This window comes from Elephas maximus, chromosome 13 (genome assembly GCF_024166365.1).
Source record: "Elephas maximus indicus isolate mEleMax1 chromosome 13, mEleMax1 primary haplotype, whole genome shotgun sequence".
In the NCBI taxonomy this organism is placed as follows: domain Eukaryota; kingdom Metazoa; phylum Chordata; class Mammalia; order Proboscidea; family Elephantidae; genus Elephas; species Elephas maximus.
In genome coordinates, this window is record NC_064831.1 from 26,268,801 (window position 1) to 26,290,935 (window position 22,135).

The window sequence follows — 22,135 nt, forward strand, 5'->3', positions numbered from 1 at the left end:
TTGTAAGAATATTATACCATATTTGAACATCACTGTCATGTTTAATTATTTAAATGAATGGAGTGAAAGATTTTTTTTTTCATACCAAGTAAACACATCTCCAATCTCTCATCTTGAAGATATTTAAAAGGGGAGAAAAAACTCATGTTGGCAAATCATCTAAATGTTTATTTCCAGATAATATTTTTATTCTGTAAGAAGTAAAAAAAAAACTTTATCATTTTTTTTTCAAATTGGCCATTGCTCAACAGACACAGATTCAGCGTATAGAAACGGGGGGAGAAATAGTCACCTAAAGTGATTCAAGGAAATTCTACCGCATTTAATAATCATTTTGTTTTCTTTTGAAGGATATTCAATATTGTTTACATTGAATTTTCAGATATTGTCTGCTTTATTTATATTTAAGCCATGAAGACAGAAAATCAAACTTTTGGAGCAGAATTTATACTTCTTGGCTTTTTCCAATATGGCCAAATGAACACCGTCCTCTTTGTTACCATTGCGGGCCTCTTCTCTTTTCTCAGTGACTTTGATGGGGAATATCATACTGATCCACCTCATCCGATTGGGCACTCCACTCCACACTCCCATGTACTTCCTCCTCAGTCAGCTCTCCTTCATTGACATGATGTACATCTCCACCACGGTACCCAAGATGGCAGCAAACTTCCTGTCAAATAGTAAGACCATTACTTTTTTAGGTTGTAAGATTCAAACCTTTGTGGTTTTGACCCTTGGTGGAACTGAAGCTCTTCTTCTTGGTGTCATGTCTTATGATAGATACGTAGCGATCTGTCACCCTTTACATTATCCTGTGCTCATGAGCAAGACGATCTGTTTGTCCATGGTCACATGTGCATGGGCCAGTAGTTCTATCAATGCTTTAATACATACACTGCATGTATTTCAACTTCCATTCTGTACATCTCAGATCATTAACCACTTTTTCTGTGAAGTTCCATCTCTAATGCCTTTGGTGTGTCAGGATACCTCCCAGTATGAGTATACTGTCCTCTTTAGTGGTCTTATCATTCTGCTACTTCCATTCATGGCCATTCTGGCTTCCTATGCCTGGGTGCTTATTGTGGTTTACCCCTGAGCTCAAGTAAAGGGCAGACAAAAGCCATCTCCACGTGTTCCTCTCACCTGATTGTGACAAGCCTATTCTATGGCACTGCTCTCTCTACCTATACAAGACCACACACCTTGCATTACCCTAAGGAAGATAAAGTGGTGGCGGTGTTTTACAGTATCATTACACCTCTTCTGAACCCATTTATCTACAGTCTGAGGAATAAGGAGGTCATGGGGGCTATGAAAAGAGTTTTGGGAAAATAGAAATTCGTACAGAAAATATAACTTTAGGAACCCTTCATAGTTTGAGACTAAACAACATGATTTGATTAGCCTACTGTCTAGAGAGATGTAAGCTCCAAGAAATGTTTACAAAATAAATAATTAGACAAATGCCTTCATTTCTCCTCTTTTCAGAAATAACTAAGTCATCACTATTGGAACTGGATTGATTTACAATGTATAAGCAAGAGAATGGTTGCCGTTATCTACATTGTTTATCTTCTAAAGCAGTAGATTTAGTACCTATAAACACAATACTGCCATGTCATAGCAAATATTTTTTCTTCTTTAATTTGCTGAAATAAAATGCATAGAAAATATAATTAATTGCAAAATGCATAATATCTAGATAATATATATGATGACCAAACTGCAGTATAGAGCAAATTTCATATATCCACTCATTCTTTCATTCATTGAACAAAAGTTTTAATGCTTTAACTTTTTATATGACGATATTATAGGCATGGTGATATGGGATTGAGCAATATAAAACTGACATAAATGTCTGCTCTCTTAAAGTTTACATTTCATTGTGAGGAGAAAGACAATATATAAAATTAATGTATAAATTGTACCGTATATCAAAAAGTATTAATTGCCATGAAGAGAAACTAAGTGCAAAATTGGAATAGGGAAACTAAAAGATGTTTGCAATTATAAGTAAAATAGAGAAGGGAGAAACAAGAATGTGACAATTTGTCAGACTAAAAGGAGTTAAGGAAGAGAATCAAGTGGACATATGAGGAAGAGTGTTCTGGAAAGAGCAAAGAGCAAGTGAGAACTTCCTGTGATGGGAACATGCTGTGCATAGTTACAAAAGATCAAGGAGTAAATTGGTGAGACTTAGGCAATAGGTAGATGTAATGGGACCAGAACATGTAGTATAAATTAGATCAGTATGAGGATTCTGGATTTTAACCCAAAATGCTGGGCAACCATTGCTGAGTTGTGAGTATAGAATTGATGTGAACACAAGAAGGCCATTGCATTAGCCCAGATGTGACAAAACATGGCCTTGGATTGAAGTGATATTAGTGGAGGAGCAAAAACTGGCCAGATTCAGGAGACTGGGAGAAAGCAGATATTTGAGTTTTGTGGGCACATTGGGATATGAAATGCTACGAAATAAGAGGCATTCAGAATTGGGCTAAGACTTGGACTAAATAATTGGAAGTATGGAGTTGTCATCATTATAGTTTGGGGGAAGCCACAGGTGGAGCATTTTCATCTTTCAGCATCTCTTGTTCTAGTTTCATGTTGACCTCTTGGCCCCACAAACACAGTCTTTATTCTGACTTCTATCACCATTAAATAGAAGCTCTTATTTCTCATCACCATTGGGTAGAAACTTTGGAATCAGAAAAAAAACTTCTCTTTGATATTTGGCTTCTTTTAGTCAACATATTTAAAAGATTTAACCATATTTTTGTGTGTCTCTGTAACTCCATTGTTTGTATTACAAAGCTGCATTCCATTGTATGGCTCCTGAGCAATTGTTTCCATTCTGACGCAGGAAATGTTTGGCTATCATGAATAAAACTGCCATAAAACTTCCTGCATAAATGCTTTTTGAGAATATATTAACTGAATTATCTTGTATATACATCAAAGATTGAAATTGCTTGGTCATATTTTAAGTACATGTATAGCTATGAATGTTATTGCAATGTGGGTTTAATCATTTGTATTCCATTCGGCAATACAAGAGAAATTCTTAGTAATTGTTGATAATAAATAATGCAGTGATTTGCTAAATATAAAATTGGATATAAGCCATGACAATAAAATTCAACCAGTGCTCAAACAGTGCATGAATAATGGTATTGGAAGAAAGTATATATTTTCTGTGAAGTATTTAAGATAATCACTGACGAGATTGGTTTTAATCCATTGTCAATAATTTTAATAATTATGGTTTGTAATTCATAATGTTCAGTTTTCCACAACAGCAACAACAAAATATTAGGCATGCAAATAATCAGGAGCACATGGCTCATTCACAGGAAAAAATAAATAAATTTGAAACAATCCCTGAGTCAACTCAGATATTGGAATTACTAGAGAAATAATATAAATAAACTGTATTAAAAATATGTTCAAGGTACTAATGGATACCATGTACAAAGGACTAAAGGTAACCAGTGAAATAATGTCTTAACAAATAGAGACTGCCAATAAGGATATAGAAATTATAAAAAGATACCAGATAGGAATTAACAATAGTCTTTCTCAAACTCTTCCAAAAAATAGAAGGTAACTCATTCTAGAATGACATTATCACCCTGATACCAAAGCAAAAAAAAAAAAAAAATCACAATATACCTTACGCATATGGAAGCAAATCTTCTATAAAATACTAACAAACCCAATTCTGCAGCAAATTGCAACAAAACACTAGCAAACCAAATATGGCAGCATATTGGAAGGACTGTACACCATGACCCAGTGAAACTTATCCCACAAATGCAGGAGTGGTTAAACATAAATATCAATTAATTAAGAGAATGAACAAAAATGATTATATTAATTGATGCAGAAAAATCATTTGACACACTCCAATACCCTTTCATAATAAAATCACCCAACAAACTAGAAATGTAAGGAAACTGCTTGTATCTGATTAAGGACAGTTATGAAATGCCCATGGCTAAAATCACACACATTGGTGAAAAACTAAAAGTTTTTCAGGAACAAAACAAGGATACTTGATTTCACAACTCTTACTATTTGACGGCACTGGCTGGCTTTTATTCCATATTATTACATAAACACTAGCCAGAGAGAGAGGGGTTAGGAAAAAAAAAAAACAGGAAATGGCATTCAAATTTGAAAAGAAGTAAAATTGTTCCTATTTAAATGACATGATACAGAATATCCTAAGAAATACTCTGGGCTCAAACATAACAATGATTGGGAGGATGGCACAGGACAGAGCAGTGTTTCCTTCTGTTGTACACAGGAGTCGCTATGAGTCAGAACAAACTTGACATCACCTAACAGCAACAACAAAGAATACACACACACACACAACAGACCAACAAAAACAAAAATAAACTATTATAGTTAATATACAAATCCAACAAAACTGCAGGATGTCAGATGAACAGGTTTTGACTAGAGCTCTGGAGAACCAAACCTGATATCTCTGCTTATTTGTTTATTCTTTCATTCATTTATCTCTATTTATTTATTGATTACTCTCTTATGCTTCAGATTTCTTCAATACCAAACTTTAGGTCTTTGAATCTTATCAGAGAGAGTGACTGTATGTACAAGGCTTATTTTATGGAATTCTCCCTGTAGATAGTTTGTTCTAGTTTTGTTTATTTTTCTCTTGAAACTTTGTAGAACCATGTCACACTGGGCTGGGGAAAGCTTTTAGAAGGATTTGTGTCCACATTTGAGCAAAGCAGTGGAGGAGATGCTTCCATCCTTGAATCTATCTTAGCTTATGTAAAATAATAATCCAAAAAGGCAGTAAAAATAGCATCATCATTAATAATCATCATTTAAGCTAATATTTATTGAGAGCTTGCAGCATGCTGGACAACATTGTAAGTTGTTTGCATGTGTTTACTAATTTAATTTTTAATAAATAATATTGGTGGTAGATGCTACTATTAGATTAGATAATCTATGAATCAAGAGAGCAAGTAATACATTCCTGCTTCTGCAATTCAGACAGGGTGAATCACCCCCATCCTACCTTCCACCATCATGCTCCACTTTTACTCCCTGATTTAATATATGGGCCCCTGAGAGATATCTCTCTTTTTATGCCACAGGAAGAGTTCTAGGTTTTCATGTTCCCATACCCATCCAAAGTAGCTGACGACTATCTGTGTATAATACACTTAAATATTTTTCTCACGCAATATCAAGTGATAATAATAATAAAACAATAACAACAAGCACCACTTAAAGGTATCAAACCTAACTTCAGAGGTAGATTTTCACTGAAACATAAGAAACTTGAACTGCACATCCTCTCACCTGTGCAGGCCTCTTCCAAAGTCATATCAATTTTATATTTGTATTTTTGCTCTCTTGTTCTTAAAGAAAATGCCAGAAACTGTACAAGTTTCACAGTATTCAAAACTTACAAATGTCACTTCAATATTCTAGAAATCCTTCCACAAGTGACTGAATGTGAGGCAAATGTTGACTATTCATAGGACTCAATTGTTCAGTAAAAATCTGAGATTAGGGTTCCAAAACACCTGTGTTTCATCCTAAAACTGACTCAGTGATTGTTTGGCCCCTGAAGTTTTCTCTGTAAGGTGATTTAGAGAATAATGAGACAAAATGTTTCAAATTAAGGAATAATTATTATAAATAATGATTTATGAATTATAAAATAACATATATATTATAATTGGAGAAAAATGAAGATAAGATCTATGACGTGACTTACATCTCTGTCTGTACATGAGAGAATAAACCTGTGTATTTTCTTCCCAAAATCTAACCCACATCAACTTTCTTCTTAAGTTATTGTACTTTTCTTTTCCCATTCTTGAGCACAGCAGCTATTTCATGTCATCCCATATAGAATCGGGTAAGGGAATTGAATGGTTAAAATTTCAACTCACTTCAATTTTTCCAGATTAAATACATCTCATCGAAATAGAACAACATTATTGAGCACCGTGCCAAAATCTAAATTCTACTCTACACGTGGGCACTTTAACCCTGAGGGATTACAGCATTTGTATTTGATCTGTGGACTTTCAGAAATCAGAGTCCCTTATTTCCATTCAAGCCAACCTTCCTATTTTGGGAATGAAATTATTGCAAAATTTAGCACGTTTAATAATATCACCTATATTATATAACCCCTCAGTATTTCATGCATATTTTGTATAGAAAAAAAATTAAACTATATATTAGCTGATTACTAACTATATGGAGTCAAAATCTACGTACATATTTTAAAGGTAAAATAGTTAACTTTAAAAAAATTTTTTAAAGCAATCAGCTAATATCAATTATTTGATTTTTTTTTTTCACTTGAACAAATACATTTTGAGGCTTGACCCTTGGTTCATTTCCCTCCCTCCCCCCAGGAATGCAGACACCAAGACTAATAAAATATCACTTGTAATTTGTACAATGTGCTTAATCATGGACTAGAGGTCTAGTTTTCCCAGAAGGTCTCTGAGAAACAAAATATGAATTCCACCCTGATTAGGCAGCCAGCCTGTGTCCCTCGGGAGGTTTAAATTCTTATATAAGGACGAGAAAATGAGTTTGAACATTCGATTCTTTTTTCTACTAAGTTTTTTCATGGTAAATGATTGAAGACTTATTTGCTAAGGCAAAAAAAAAAAAAAAGCAATCCTGCAAGCTCATAGAATGGTAACACTTCCTAAAATGTGTTTCAAATTAGAGATTTCACAGTTTTGGATTTCTTTGTGAATTTATTTTTCTGTCATCCTGTAGAAGTGTCAAGTAGCTCGATTTTCCTAATATATGCAGTTTTGTCTGTGACTTTTTAATATATATGACAAACAAATAATATAATTTAACTTAAAATTTTTTGAAAGACTTGCTGTGTCTCTCTAATGCTGTGCCCAAGTGGGGTGACAGGAAAATCGTCTATGTAATTTTGCAGATCTGTTTCCCAACTCCCTGCTTAATGATTTATTTCAAAAAAAGTCTTCTAGGAGATTGAAACATTATCTCTATACAAAAAACAATATATCTCAATTAAAATAATTTTTTCAAGTATTTTTATATATGTAAAATAATCTATATGTCTAAATATCTAATGAAAAAGAATATGCTTTTCAGCACAGTGGCTTATTTTTCAGTTTTAAAAACGTGGTCTGCTGGAGGTAAAGCAGTCTTGTTCGTAATAACAACCATTCAGATTTCAAATAGCTCTTTTGGGCCATTAATTACTTTGAATTTAACCTAAAATATTATAATACCTTGAATACTTTGCTACAATTCGTGTCAAAAAGATCAATATATGACTAATCTCAGGGACACTATTTAAAGGAATGTGTTTTATTTGGTAAATTATGTAGAGTGAATAGTATTTTTCTTGGATGCCCATTTCCTTTGATTTGGGTGATTTCTGGGCTGGCTAGATTATCCACTTTACATTTGGATGATCTCTGCAAAAATTGAATATCCAGGTATGTTATCTGAGATTGATTTGACCATATATTGATTTTAAATTTTCTCAGGCCAACAATCACAAAAGAGCAAGGTGAGAGACGTGTCTTCGTAAAGCGAGAAAAGGGTGGGGTTTGAAGGTCCAGTGCAACCCCTACTGGGCAGCATGGCCCTGGAGGCATCACTTGTAGTCTTGATTGGAGTAGAAAAAAATGTTTCTTTCTTATTTTTGCCTTGCCACTTTGCATTATGCTCAGGGCATAGTCATATTCAACAATATTATTGGAATGGTGAAAGATTGTAAACTATTTCAAGCAATACAAATTCGTCGTGAGAATCTTTGCAGTTGAATTAAAATATTTTGTAAATTGTTTTATTTCAAGTGAAATATATATGCATATATGCATTTTTTTATGCATACATGCATATGCATATATATTTCTATATATAATGTGTAACTGTCTAGTTTTCATAACTGATTTTGAATACATGCACATTATCTCACCAAGCTGATATTTTTTAGTTCCCTTATCTGTTTTTATCATGTTCTTATCATTCCAAATTTCTTCTGTAAAACATATTAAGTTTACTATACTTCTACAAATTTTTTGTACAATGAAAATTCCTAACATGATATTGTTAGTTCAAAAAAAAAAAGTATGCCTTAGTTTATATGAACTTGGCTGACTATAGACAATGTAAAAAATAAAATTTCTACTAGATTAAATTTGCATATGAATTTATAAGCTTTATTTGCAATTCATGAGTAGGAAGTTTCAGACAATAGCTTCCCAATTCATGAATACCAAATATAGTTTATGAGCTCATATACAAATTAATCTTGTAGAAATTTCATTTTCAACAGATTTCTGGTGATGGGGAAGGGATTAATGGGACATTTTGAACTAGGTTAAGCCCAGCAGGCAAGTCCTAACTGGTTAATTCACATATTTCGGCTTCTGAGGTCAGGCATTTACTGAACGAAGACTTACATTTGGGTTTGCTCATGTGACTGCATCTTAGACCAAGTATCAAGTATGGTCAAATTAACAGTAAATATAACTGATGATGAGTCATTGAATTTTATATGCCAGAATTGTATTAGTATTTGCATGTGTATAATCAACAATTGTTATTGTCAGTTAATTTTGTGCTTTGCTGCTAACCAAAAGGTTGGCAGTTTGAGTCTACCAGCCACTCCTTGGAAACACTGTGGGGCAATTCTACTCTGTCCTATAGGGTCTCTGTGAATCGGAATGAACTCAACAAGGTGTTTTATATTAAAGTTGGCTAGTTTTTAATTGAAAATATTTTCTATTTCTTAACGTTGTTCTGCAATAAGAATTATCCAAAACTTTTGAATTAAAAAAAAAAGCCATCAGTAGTCTTTTGATTTCATATCCCAATTGAGGAGCAAGTGATAAACTTTTACTAATTGCCACTTCTTCCAAGTGCAGTTTAAATGTAAATTTCCCCAATTAATATAACAGGACTAAGCAAAATTAAAAATGCCATTCTTGACATGCTTCTTGAGTTAAATTTAGATGAATAATTGTTAACTTATATTTTAATGATTCATTCTCCGACCATCCCTTAGGTCTGGCATATAGATAGACAGACAGACAAATAGATAGATGATAGATGGTGATGATGATAGGTAGATAGATAGATAGATGATAGATATAGATAGATAGATAGATGATAGATGATAGATAGAGGATAGATGTAGATAGATGATAGATAGATGATAGATTTTTTTTTTTTTGGAGGGCTTTGTCAATGAATTCCCATGTACACTTACAGATGTTATCTATATAACCACCAATTCATTTAGAAGAGCTAAAATATTCCTGACCCACAAATGTTAATATAATTTTTATTACAATCTATAGCCAATACAAATTCAAAATTGAAAAATGGAGTCAAGAAACTTTTTTTTAAAAGAATATTATACCATGTTTAACCAACAGTGCAATTCTAAACTATATATATGAAGGAATTGAGTGAAAGATTTTTTCACAACACGTGAACATGTCTCTAGTCTATCATCATGAAGATATTTACAAGGGGAATAATAACTCATGTTGGCAAATCATCTAAATGTTTATCCCCATATTATATTTTTATTGTGATCAATTTTAAAGAAACATTATTTTAATTTTATTTTTCAAAATGCCCATTGCTCAATAGACACAGATTCAGTGCATGAAAACCCCAAACCAAACCCCTTACTGTTGAATTGATTCTGACTCATAGTTCCCTATAAGACAGGGAAGAACTGCCCCATAGAGTTTCCACGGAGTGCCTGGTGGATTCAAACTGCTGACCTTTTGGTTAGTAGCCATAGCACTTAACTACTACACTACCAGGGTTTCCTATATAAAAACAGGGAGAGACATAGTCACCTAAGCTGATTAAAGGGAATTCTACTGCATTTAATAATCATTTTGTTTTCTCTCAAAGGTCAATCAATGTTGTTACATGGAATTTTCAGATATGGTCTGCTTTGTTTTGATTTAAGCCATGAAGACAGAAAATCAAACTTTTGGAGCAGAGTTTATACTTCTTGGCCTTTTCCAATATGGCCAAATGAACAAGGTACTCTTTGTTGCCATTGTTATCATCTTCTCAGTGGCTTCGATGGGAAATATCATACTGATCCACCTCATCCGATTGGACACTCCACTCCACACTCCCATGTACTTCCTCCTCAGTCAGCTCTCCTTCATTGACATGATGTACATCTCCACCACGGTACCCAAGATGGCAGCAAACTTCCTGTCAAATAGTAAGACCATTACTTTTTTAGGTTGTGAGATTCAAAGCTTTCTGTTTTTGACTCTCGGTGGAACTGAAGCTCTTCTTCTTGGTTTCATGTCTTATGATAGATACATAGCAATCTGTCACCCTTTACGTTATCCTGTGCTCATGAGCAAGACGATCTGTTTGTCCATGGTCACATGTGCATGGGCCAGTAGTTCTATCAATGCTTTAATACATACACTGTATGTATTTCAACTTCCATTCTGCACATCTCGGATCGTTAATCACTTCTTCTGTGAAGTTCCATCTCTATTGCCTTTGGTGTGTCAGGATACCTCCCAGTATGAGTATACTGTCCTCCTTAGTGGCCTTATCATTCTGCTACTACCATTCATAGCCATTTTGGCTTCTTATGCCCGAGTGCTTATTGCGGTGTACCAGATGAGTTCAGGTAAAGGGCAGACAAAAGCCATCTCCACGTGTTCCTGTCATCTGATTGTGGCAAGCCTATTCTATGGGACTACTCTCTCCACCTATACAAGGCCACATTCCTTGCATTACCCTGAGGAAGATAAAGTGGTGGCGGTGTTTTACAGTATCATTACACCTCTTCTGAACCCATTTATCTACAGTCTGAGAAATAAGGAGGTCATGGGGGCCATGAGAAGAGTGCTGGGAAAATGGATATTTGTACAGAAAATATAACTTTAGGAACCCCTTATAGTTTGAGACTGAACAACATGATTTGATTAGCCTACTGTCTAGAGATATGTAAGCTCAAAGAAATGTTTACAAAATAAATAAATGTAGCAATGCCTTGGTTTCTCCACTTTTCAGAAATAACTAAAGCATTGTTATTGTAACTGGGTGGATTTGCTGTGTAAAAGCAAGAGAATGGTTGCCATTATCAACTTTATCTTCTAAAGCAATAGATTTAATCCCTGTCAACACAATGCTCCTATGTCATAACAAATTTTTAGTACCTTTTTTAATATTCTGAAATAAAATGCACATGAAATATAATTTACCATATAATAGATAATATCAGGAAAATACATATAATGTCCAAACTATAATATAGAGCAAAATGCATACAACCACTTATTTATTTATTCATTCATTGAACAAGGGCTTTAATGCTTTAACTCTGTATGTTTTTTACCAAAAAGTGCTAATCACCATGAAGAAGAACTAAGTGGAAAATTGGAATCGGGAAAACAAAGGATATTTGCAATGTTAAGTCAAACAGAGAAGGGAGAACCAAGAATGCAACATTTGTCAAAAACTAAAAGGAGTCGAGGATGAGAGACAAGTGGATATCTGTGGATGAATGTTCTGGGAAGAGCAAAGAACAAGTGAGAATTCCCTGAGGTGGGGACATGCCCAGCATAGTCACAGAAGATCAAGGAGTAAATTGATGAGACACAGAAAATAGGTATATGTTTTAGAGCTGGGTCTTACAGTGTAAATTAGATCGATGTGAGGATTGTGTCTTTGAACCTAAAACAATGGGCTACCGTTGCAGAGTTGTGGTAGAGAATTGATGTGGGCAGAAGAAAGCCATTGCAGTAGTCCAGCTGTGATAAGATATTACCTTGGACCAAGGTGATATTAGTGGAGAGGCAAAGACTGGGCAGACTCAGGAGACTGGCAGAAAGCAGACATTTGAGTTTTGTGGACACATGGGATATGAAATACTATGAAATAAGAAGCTTTCAGAATTGGGCTAAAACTTGAAATTAACAACTGGAAGTACGGAACTGTCATCATTACAGCTTGAGGGAAACCACAGGTGGAGCATTTCGTCAGTCGTCATCTCTTATGCTACTTTCATGTTAATGCCTTAGGCCCACAATTACAATCATTATTCTGGCTTCTATCGCCATTAAATAGAAGCTCTTATTTCTCATCACCATTGAGTCGAAACTTTTAAATCAAAAAATAAGTTCTCTTTGATGTCTGGCTTCTTTTCCTAAACATGTTTAAAAGGTTTAACCATATTTTTGAGTGTCTCCATCATTTTTATTACAAAGCTGAATTCCTTCATATGGCTTAGAATAATTATTTCCATTCTGATATCAGAAATGTTTGACTATAATGAATAAAACTACCATAAAGCTTCCTGTACAAGTGTTTTTTGAGAACACATGAACTCAATTCTCTTGTATATATACCTAAATTGAAATTGCTTGGTCATAAATTAGGCACATGTTTAGCTCTAATAGCGTTATCCAAATTGGATTTAATCATTTATTTTCCAATCAGTAATATATGAAAACTTCTTAGAGTCTGAGTGTTGATAATAAATAATGCAGAGGGTTGCTAAACTACTTGGTGCTAAATATAAAGTCAGATATAAACCACGAGAGCAAAATACAACCAGTGTTCCATCAGTGCATGAACAATGGTATTGGAAGAAAGTGTATATTTCTGTGAAGTATTTTAGAGACTCACTGACAAGATTTTTTTGGATCCATTGTCAATAATTTTAATAATAATTACATGTAATGGCCTTTAGGAACACTCATTTTTGGTTCAAGACGAAATGTGTTTATTGGTCTATGAATGCCTTACTTCAGTCAGTTTGTTTGTTTATTATATAGTGTATACCTGTAAGTTCACCACCCAATCCAACAACTAAAATAGTAAATTTGTTTATCTTTAGTGCTCCTCCAACTCATGGTGGCCCCATGTGTGTCAGAGTAGAACTGTACTTGGTAGGGTTTTCAATGGCTTGTTTTTCTAATGTAGATCACCAATCCATTCTTCTGAGGTGCCTCTGGGTAGACTTGAACCACCAAGCTTTCAGTTAGCAGTGACTATGTTAACTGTTCGCACCATCCAAAAGAATAAAGAAATGGACTCCTCATATCCTCCTATACTTCCACCATCATTCTAAATTTTTAGTTTTTTAATTCTCTTGCTATAATTGTAATATAGAATTCATAGGATATTAGACTGTAGATAATCTTTTCGGAAATTGTTTTTTCAGTTGACATTACTAACTATTCAGGTTGAATGAAATGACAGCCCATTCTATTTTATTGTTGAATGACATTCTATTTTAAGGCTATACTACACATCTATCCATTTTTTGTTGTTAGTATTGTTGCTGATAGATGCTTGTTTTATTTCTCATTGTCTACCATTATATATAATGCACTTATGAACATTGTTGCATTTGTCTCCTGTTTCCCATAAACAAGAGTTTATACTTCGTGTATACCTATGAATGGAATTGGTGGTGAAATTACTTAAGTGTGTAAACCATTTGTGTTTTACATAAAGTTTGAAATTCTAATTCGTACTTACTATCAAACACAAAAATAATAAATCCATATTTTAATAAATGTACATTCAAATTTAATGAATTTTAACATATTTAAATATTTTTCACACAGACTGATTGCATGAAAGTTCACATCTGTAGACCACATCAGTCACTGAAGTATATGGTTGCATGTCCAGTTGCTAGCTTCAAGTTTCAGGTAATCTCCACCCCCAGCTTCTTGATCTTGGCCTTAAAGTTTTATACATCCTTGGTCTTTTATTATTCTAATTAATTTTTCAAGTATTTTTGACCATTTTCATGCTTTTGAGTTCCAATAGAACCTAAACCTGACTAAACACGATGCCTAAACTTCAATAGCTATAGCTAACAAACTTTTTTTAAGTAAATAGCAATTCGAAGGATGATTTGTGTAAGTTATACAGAATAAAGAAATCCATATACAGTACAGTCACAACTAATCAGATGGATTATCACAAATTGAACAAACCTATAGTAACATATTATTAGCACTTCAGAAGATTCCTCATGCCTCCCCTAGCTGCTACCCATACTTACTTGTAATGAAACCATTATATTTAAGTGCATTATCCATGAATTATACTGAACAATGAAAAAATAAATCGTTTCAATTATTACATAAATTCAATATAATCCCCATTAGAATCCCAACAGTTTGTGCATGTGTGTGTGTTTAATTTACAAGTTGACTATAGAATTTATACAAAATGATGCAAAAAACAGTAATAGCTCAAAGGGAACTTTAAAAATAATAAAATGAGATGCATCATTCTATGTGATATCAAAAATTTATATTGATATAATTTTAGACCAATGGAAGAGAATACATAATTCAGATGCACACATACGTGTACAATGATGAGTCACATATGTCAGGTGCTTGTATGGGGAGTGATAAAAGGATACACATTTCAGTGAAAGTTGTTGGATCAATTGTATATCCATGTATATTTTTAAAAAATGAGATGTGGATAATGTCAGTGGAAATGACCAAGTTGATAGCCTCAGATAGCTTCTGTGGAGGACCTGTTCCCGCACAGAAACAACAACAAAGCAAAAAGTGTTAAAATCAACTTTTTTAGAAATTTAGAAAGTTTTAAAATATTTACAGCAACCAAGCAAATACTGAAATAAGAGAAAACCAGAAAACCAAACCCACTCCCGTCAAGTCGATTCTGACTCATAGTGACCCTATAGGACAGAGTAGAACTGCACCATAGAGTTTCCAAGGACTGTCTGGTGGATTCGAACTGCTGACCTCTTGGTTAGCTGCCATAGCACTTAACCACTACGCCACCAGGGTTTCTGAAACAAGAGAAAGGCCACTTAAAAACATCAGAAGAGGGGATGTTACAGAAAAGAGCGCATTAAGAAGGTATAGGATTCATTCCCTCCACTGAAGCAATGAAAAAACCCAAAAACCAAACCCAATGCCGTTGAGTCGACTCTGACTCATAGCGCACCTATAGAACAGAGTAGAACTGCCCCACAGAGTTTCCAAGGAGCGCCTGGAGGCTTCAAACTGCTGACCCTTTGGTTAGCAGCCGTAGCACTTAACCACTAGGCTACTAGGGTTTCCCTGAAGCAATGAATAAGTGGGAAAAAAACTGACAGAATAAACATTAAGTGCTTCATGAGAAAAGATGCTGTTGAATTTTGATGAAAAATTTTGTGGCATTTTTGTTTATTCACCTACTCTCTCCCATTCCCCACTTGGCAGCTGCCATGAAGACAGCAGCCCACACTCCTGGTGTGGCTTGCTGGTGCCAGAGTGTGGACAAGACAGATCTTTTTTCTAAAAATGTTGTTGTTGTTTATTTTGACCAATCTGGTAGTTCCCAGAGATACCTGCTCTGAGATATGCCTTAGCTTTACTCCTCTCAGACATGAGTGGCTACCAGGTGGGATCTGTCTGTCAAAAGCCTTAAAGACATATAATGCTATAACCAGCTGAGGTAAGGAATGGAAAACAGGGAAAGAAGCAGGCAAACCTGATAGCCTGGAAAAGAAGAGGCTGATGAGGCAGATGCATGGGAGAATAAAGTGTCTGTAGATATACTGAATGTACTGAAGGATCAGAGAACCAATGCACATACCCAGGTTGAATGCATGCTCAGACAAGACCTGAGAGGACCCTAGGCTTGAGCCTCTGGCAGATCTTTGGGCTCTGCACAAACGTAGGTATAGACTAAGACCCAATTGTAGGTGGCCTGGCTAAGCATTGAAAGAGTACCTAATTCAGAGTCAATCTTCAATGACCAGGAAAGGGTTTTTAGTTTTCTTTTTCTTCTCTTTTTGACTCCAAAAAGGTCTCTATCAGGTCACTGGTTGACCACTAAAATAACTGAAGATAGACTTCAGTGACCACACATGGCAAAGAATACAGTCTATGCAAAATAATAAATACATACAAACAAAAAAAACAAATAAATAATTTGGAAATGTCACTAAACAGATGACCGCAGCCCTCAACAATAACAGCAAGCACTAGGTAGGCTGGAGAATCTGTTTTTCAGAGTTAACACATAAAATTCACAAAGCCCAGTGTTTGGTAAAAATACTAGGCATGCCAAGAAACAGGGAAGCACAACCAATTCACAGGAAAAAAAAAAAAGTCGGTAAAAGCTATTTAAATGATCCACTGTGTTAAACGTGGTCAAAGACCTAAAGAAAATCAGGAGAATAATGTCTCAACAAATACAGAATATCAATACTGAAAAAGAAATTATAAAGAAGGCATCAAATAGAAATTAACATCAATCTTTCTCAAACTTTTCCAAGAACTAAAAGGAAGGAATAATTTGTAACTCAATCCATGATGCTATCAGCATCCTGATATTTAGCCAGACAAAGCCATCAGAAAAAAATATTGCATAGAAATATCTACGGAAATCCTCCACAAAATAGTAAAACTCCAATCCAGCAGCATATTAAAAGAACTACATGCCGTAACCCTGTGTGGTTTATCCCACAAGTGCTGGACTAGTAGCTCAACATATAAAAATCAATCAGTGTAATGCAACACATTAATAGAATGTGGGGGGGGGGGGGAATGATCTATCAACTGATGCCGAAAAAAGCGTTTAACAAAAAACACTCAAAAATTAGGAATAAAAGGGAACTTCCTATCGTGTGAGAGTCAAAAATGGCCTCTGTGTATTAGCCCCAAGTTGTATACTTCTTCAAGTAAGCTGAGGCGTATTATATGGGGAAAAAAAAACAAAAAAACACTGGCATGAAACTCAAACTTGTACACGTCCAACTGATTTAAAAATAGCCCAAATAAGTAGATTTTTAGCCACTTAGAACTTGGCTGTTTTACATACCCTGCAAAACTGGACTCAACTTCTGCTAGTCCTAAAAAAAAAAAAACTCCTAGATAAGATAAATTCCTGTATTTATAAAGACCCTAAGATGCTGCTGCTTTTAGAGCTCTCTGACCCAGAGACTTATCACCTGGCTACAGGAGGATATCGCTTCTCACCCTGGGAGCTTTCTTGCTCTCTTCTTCTGATGCTACCTATGCCTTTAGCCTCTGGAAGACCTTCTGCTACAGGGACCACCCCCTTGCATGTGACTTTCAATGTGTTGGCCCCATTAAATAGCTTGTTGTGCAATACTGTCATATAGTTCTGAATTCCCTTGACCTCAGTACACTTCCTTAAAATGATAAAGGACAGTTGTGAAAAACCAACAGTTAACTTTATACTCAATGGTGAAAGACTGAAAGATTTTGCCATAAAATCAGGAACACGGCAAGGATATCTCTTTTCCCTACTTCTAGTCAACACTGTGGTCTTTTTGTTCACCTCTCTGAATGTGAAAACTGGACAATGGAAAAAGAAGGCAGAAGTACTGACGCATGGAAGTGTGGTGTTGGTGAAGAATATTGAATGTACCATGGATTAACAAAAGAACAAAAAAATCAGTCTTACAATAAAACAATGAAATATTCCTTAGGAATGAGGATGGCAAGACTTCATCTTACTTACTTTGGACACATTATCTGGAAAGACCGATCACTAGGAAAAGAAGTCCTGTTGGGTGAAGTAGAAGCTCACAAAAATAAAGGAAACCCTCAAAAAGATGGATTGACGCAATAACCACAACAATGGACTCAAACATACCAACAATCATTAGGATGGCGTGGGACCAGGGAAAATTTCTTTCTGTTATATATTAGGTTACTTTGAGTAGAAGCCAACTAAATAGCAACTGCTCTCAACAACAACATTCAGCGCAAGACATCAACAACAACATAGCTACAGCTATATCTTCATGTAAAACAAAAACCACCATCAGTTGCAGTAGAATCAAATGCAGCTCACAGTGACCCACTGGGTGTCGGAGTAGAACTGGGCTCCATGAGTAGGCTGCATTGTGTGTATGTACCGTAATGTCTTTCCCATTCGTCTGTTGATGAGCATTTAGGTTGTTTACATCTTTTTGCTATTGTGAATAGTGCTCCCATGAACATGGTATGCATATGTCTATTCCTGCGACTGCTCTTACTTCTCTTGGGTATATTCCTATGAGTGGGATTGCTGGATCTTATGGTATTTCTACTTCTAGCTTTTTAAGGAAGCACCAGATTGTTTTCCAAAGTGATTGTATCATTTTACATTCTCACCAGCAGTGCATGAGAGTCCAGTCTCTCCACGACCTCTCCAACATTTTTATTTTGTGTTTTATGGATTAACCAAACCCATCACCATCGAGTCATTTCTGACTCATAGAGACCCTATAGGACAGAGTAGAACTGCCTTGTGGAGTTTCCAAGGAGCACCTGGTGGATTCCAACTGCCCACCTTTTGGTTAACAGCATTTAACCACTACACCACCAGGGTTTCCATTTTTTGGATTAGTGCCAGTGTTATTGGGGTGATAAGGCATCTCTTTGTCGTTTTAATTTGCATTTCTCTGGTGGCTAATGATCATGAGCATTTCCTCGTGTACATTAGCCACCTGAATATCTTTTTTGGTGCAGTGTCTGTTCATATACCTTGCCCACTTTTAATTTTTTTTATTTGTCTTTTTGTAGTTGAGGTGTTGCTGTACTTTTAGATTTTAATGATTAGACCCTTACCAGGTATGTCATAGCTAAAAATTTCTTCCCAATCTGTAGGTTCCGTTTTACTCTTTTGGCGAAGCCTTTTGATGAGCATAACTGATTTTTAGCAGATCCCAGTTATCTAGTTTCTCTTCTGATGTTTCTGCATTGTTAGTTATGGTTTGTATTCTGTTTATGTCGTGTATTAGGCCTCCTAGCATTGTCCCTATTTTTTCTTCCGTGATCTTTATCATTTTAGGTTTTATATTTAGGTCTTTGATCATTTTGAGTTAGTTTTTGTGCATGATGTGAGGTATGTGTCCTGTTTCATTTTTTTTTGCAGACAGATATCCAGTTATGCCAGCACTACTTGTTAAAAAGACTGTCTTTTCCCCCATTTAATGGACTTTGGGCCTTTGTCAACTATCAGCTGCTCATAGGTGGATGGATTTACGTCTGGGTTCTCAATTTTGTTATATTGGTCTACGTGTGTCTGCTGTACCAGTACTATCATGCTGGTATAACAGGTTCTAACATCAGGTAGTGTGAGGCCTCCCACTTTGTTCTTCTTCTTCATTACTTCTTTACTTATTTGGGGCTTCTTCCTTTTCCATATGAAGTTTGTGATTTGTTTCTCCAACATGCTAAAAGTTGTCACTGGAATTCGGACTGAGATTGCATTGTACCTGTAGATCACTTTGGGAAGAATCGACATTTTCATAATGTTGAGTCTTCCTGTCTATCAGCATGGTATGTTTTCCCACTTATGTAGGCCTCTTTTGATTTCTTGCAATAGTGTCTTGTAGTTTTCTTTGTGTAGGTTTTTTACATCTCTGTTTAAATTTATTCCTAAATACTTTACCTTCTTGGGGGCTATTATAATGGTATTGATTTGGTGATTTCCTCTTGGAAGTTCTCTCTTTTGGTGTAGAGGAATCTGACTGACTTATGTATGTTTATCTTATATCCTGATACTTTGCAAAATCTTCTATTAGTGGTAGTAGTTTTTTTGTGGATTTTTTGGGGTTTTCCATGTATAAGACCATATCATCTGCAAATAGGGATACTTTTACTTCTTCCTTACCAATTTGGATGCGCTTTATTTCTTTTTCTTGCCTTATTGATCTGGCTAGGGCCTCCAGTACAATGTTGAATATGCGTGGTGATAAAGGGCATCCACGTCTGGTTCCCCTTCTCAAGGAGAATGCTTTAAGACTCTCCATTTGGGATGATGTTGGTTGTTGGCTTTGTATAAATGGCCTTTATTATGTCCAGGAATTTTCCTTCTATTCCTATTTCGCTGAGAGTTTTTATCAGGAATGGGTTTTGGACTTTTTAAAATACTTTTTCCGCATCAACTGATAAGATCATGCGGTTCTTGTCTTTTGTTTTATTTATGTGATGGATTACATCGATTGTTTTTCTAATGTTGAACCATCCCTGCATACCTGGTATGAATCCCACTTGGTCATGGTGAATTAATTTTTTGATACATTGTTGAATTCTATTGGCTAGAATTTTGTTGAGGATTTTTGGGTCTATATTCATGTTTTTTTTATTCATGAGGGATATTGGTCTGTAATTTTCTTTTTTTGTGGATCTTTACCTGACTTTTGTATCATGGTTGTGCTGGCTTCACAGAATGAGTTTGTGAGTATTCCATCCTTTTCTATGCCTGAAATGCCTTTAGTAGTAACGGTGTTAACTCTTCCCTGAAAGTTTGGTAGAATTCTCCAGTGATGCCGTCTGTGCCAGGGCTTTTTTGTTGTTGTTGGTTTTTATTTTTTTAATTATCTCTTCAATCTCTTCTTTTGTTGTGGGTTTATTTAGTTTTTCTACCTCGATTTGTGTTAGTTTAGGTAGGTAGTGTGTTCCTAGAAATTTGTCCATTTCTTCTAGATTTTCAAATTTATTAGATTACAATTTTTCATAGTATTCTGTTATGATCCTTTTTCTTTCCATTGGGTCTGTTGTGATATCACCCATTCCATTTCTTATTTAGGTTATTTGCTTCCACTCCTGTTTTTTCTTTTGTCAATTTGACCAATGGTTTATTGATTCTGTTGATCATTTCAAAGAACCATCTTTTAGTATTGTCTACTCTTTCAATTGTTTTCCTATTCTCTATCTCATTCATTTCTGCTCTAACTTTTTTTATTTCCTTTCTTCTGGTGCCTGAGGGTTTCTTTTGTTTCTATTTGTTCAAGTTGTAGGGTTAATGTTTTGATTTTGGCACTTTCTTCTTTTTGAATGTATGCATTTATTTTTATAAATTGACCTCTAAGCACTGCTTTTGCTGTTTTGCAAAGGTTCTGGTAAGACATGTTTTTATTCTCATTTAATTCTACGAATTTATTTTTTCCATCCTTGATTTCTTCTACAACCCAGTAGTTTTTATGCAAGGTGTTGTTCAGTTTCCATGTATTTGATTTTTTTTCCTTGATGTTTCTGTTATTGATTTCTAATTTTATGTCATTATAGTCAGAAAAGATGCTGTGTAAACTTTCAGTGCTTTGAATTCTGTTAAGGTTTGCTTTGCAGCCCAATATGCAGTTTATTCTGAAGAATGTTCCACGTGAGTTGGAAAAGAAAGTATACTTGGCTGCTGCTGGATAGATTTCTGTATATGTCTATGATCTTCTGTATCTTTATTTTCTTTCTACATGTTCTGTTCATTGAAAGTGGTGTGTTGAAGTCTACTATTATGGTGGATTATCTATTTCTTTTTCCAATACTATTAAGGTTTGTTTTGTGTGGTTTGGAGCCCTCTCATTAGGTGCTTATGTATTTGTTATGGTTATGTCCTCCTGGTGTATTGACCCTTTAAACATTAAGCTGTGTCCTTTTTATCCTTTGTGGTGAATTTTGCTTTAAATCTGTTTTGTCAGAGATTAATATTGTCTCTCCTGCTCTTTTTTGTGGTTGTTTACTTGATTTTTTTTTCCCATTATTTTAGTTTTAGTTTCTTTGTGTCTTTGAGTCTAAGTCGTGCCTGTTATAGACAGGATATAGACAGATTGCATTTTTTAAATCAATTTTGCCACTCTTCATCTCTTTATTAGCTCATTTAGTCTGTTTACATTCAGTGTAATTATCGATTGGTACGAGTTTAGTGCTGTCATTTTGTTGTTGTTGTTGCTTGTTTTTTTGGTGGTGCTGGCAGTTTCTTTGTTCCACTTAGTTTTCTGTGCTGTTGAGTTGTTTTTCTTATGTATTCTCTTTTCACATTTTTTCATTATCGTTTATTTTGTTTTTGCTAAGTCCTCATGTTTTTCTTCTTATTTTGATGGGTAGGTTTGTTAGCTTCCTTTGTAGTTACCCTAAAATTTACCTCTATTTTTCTAAATTTAAACCAACATTTTATTTCTTAATATCGCCTTTAACTTCCTCTCCATATGTTCTGGTGTGGCGCAGGTGTCCAGGTTTTCAGTCACCGAATGTGTGGTGCAGACTCTCACCTACAGTCCCAGACTGTCAGGGCTGCAGATTGGTGTTTGAAGCAGGAACTGTAGGGGGTATGTGTGGGA

The 22,135-nt window shown here is 35.0% G+C and overlaps 2 pseudogenes; both read left to right on the forward strand.

The window, feature by feature from the left end:
* The first annotated feature begins 411 nt into the window (after positions 1 to 411).
* LOC126057311 (olfactory receptor 2AK2-like) lies at positions 412 to 1,341 on the forward strand (annotated as a pseudogene).
* Positions 1,342 to 9,966: 8,625 nt separating this feature from the next.
* LOC126057312 (olfactory receptor 2AK2-like) lies at positions 9,967 to 10,953 on the forward strand (annotated as a pseudogene).
* Positions 10,954 to 22,135: the final 11,182 nt, after the last annotated feature.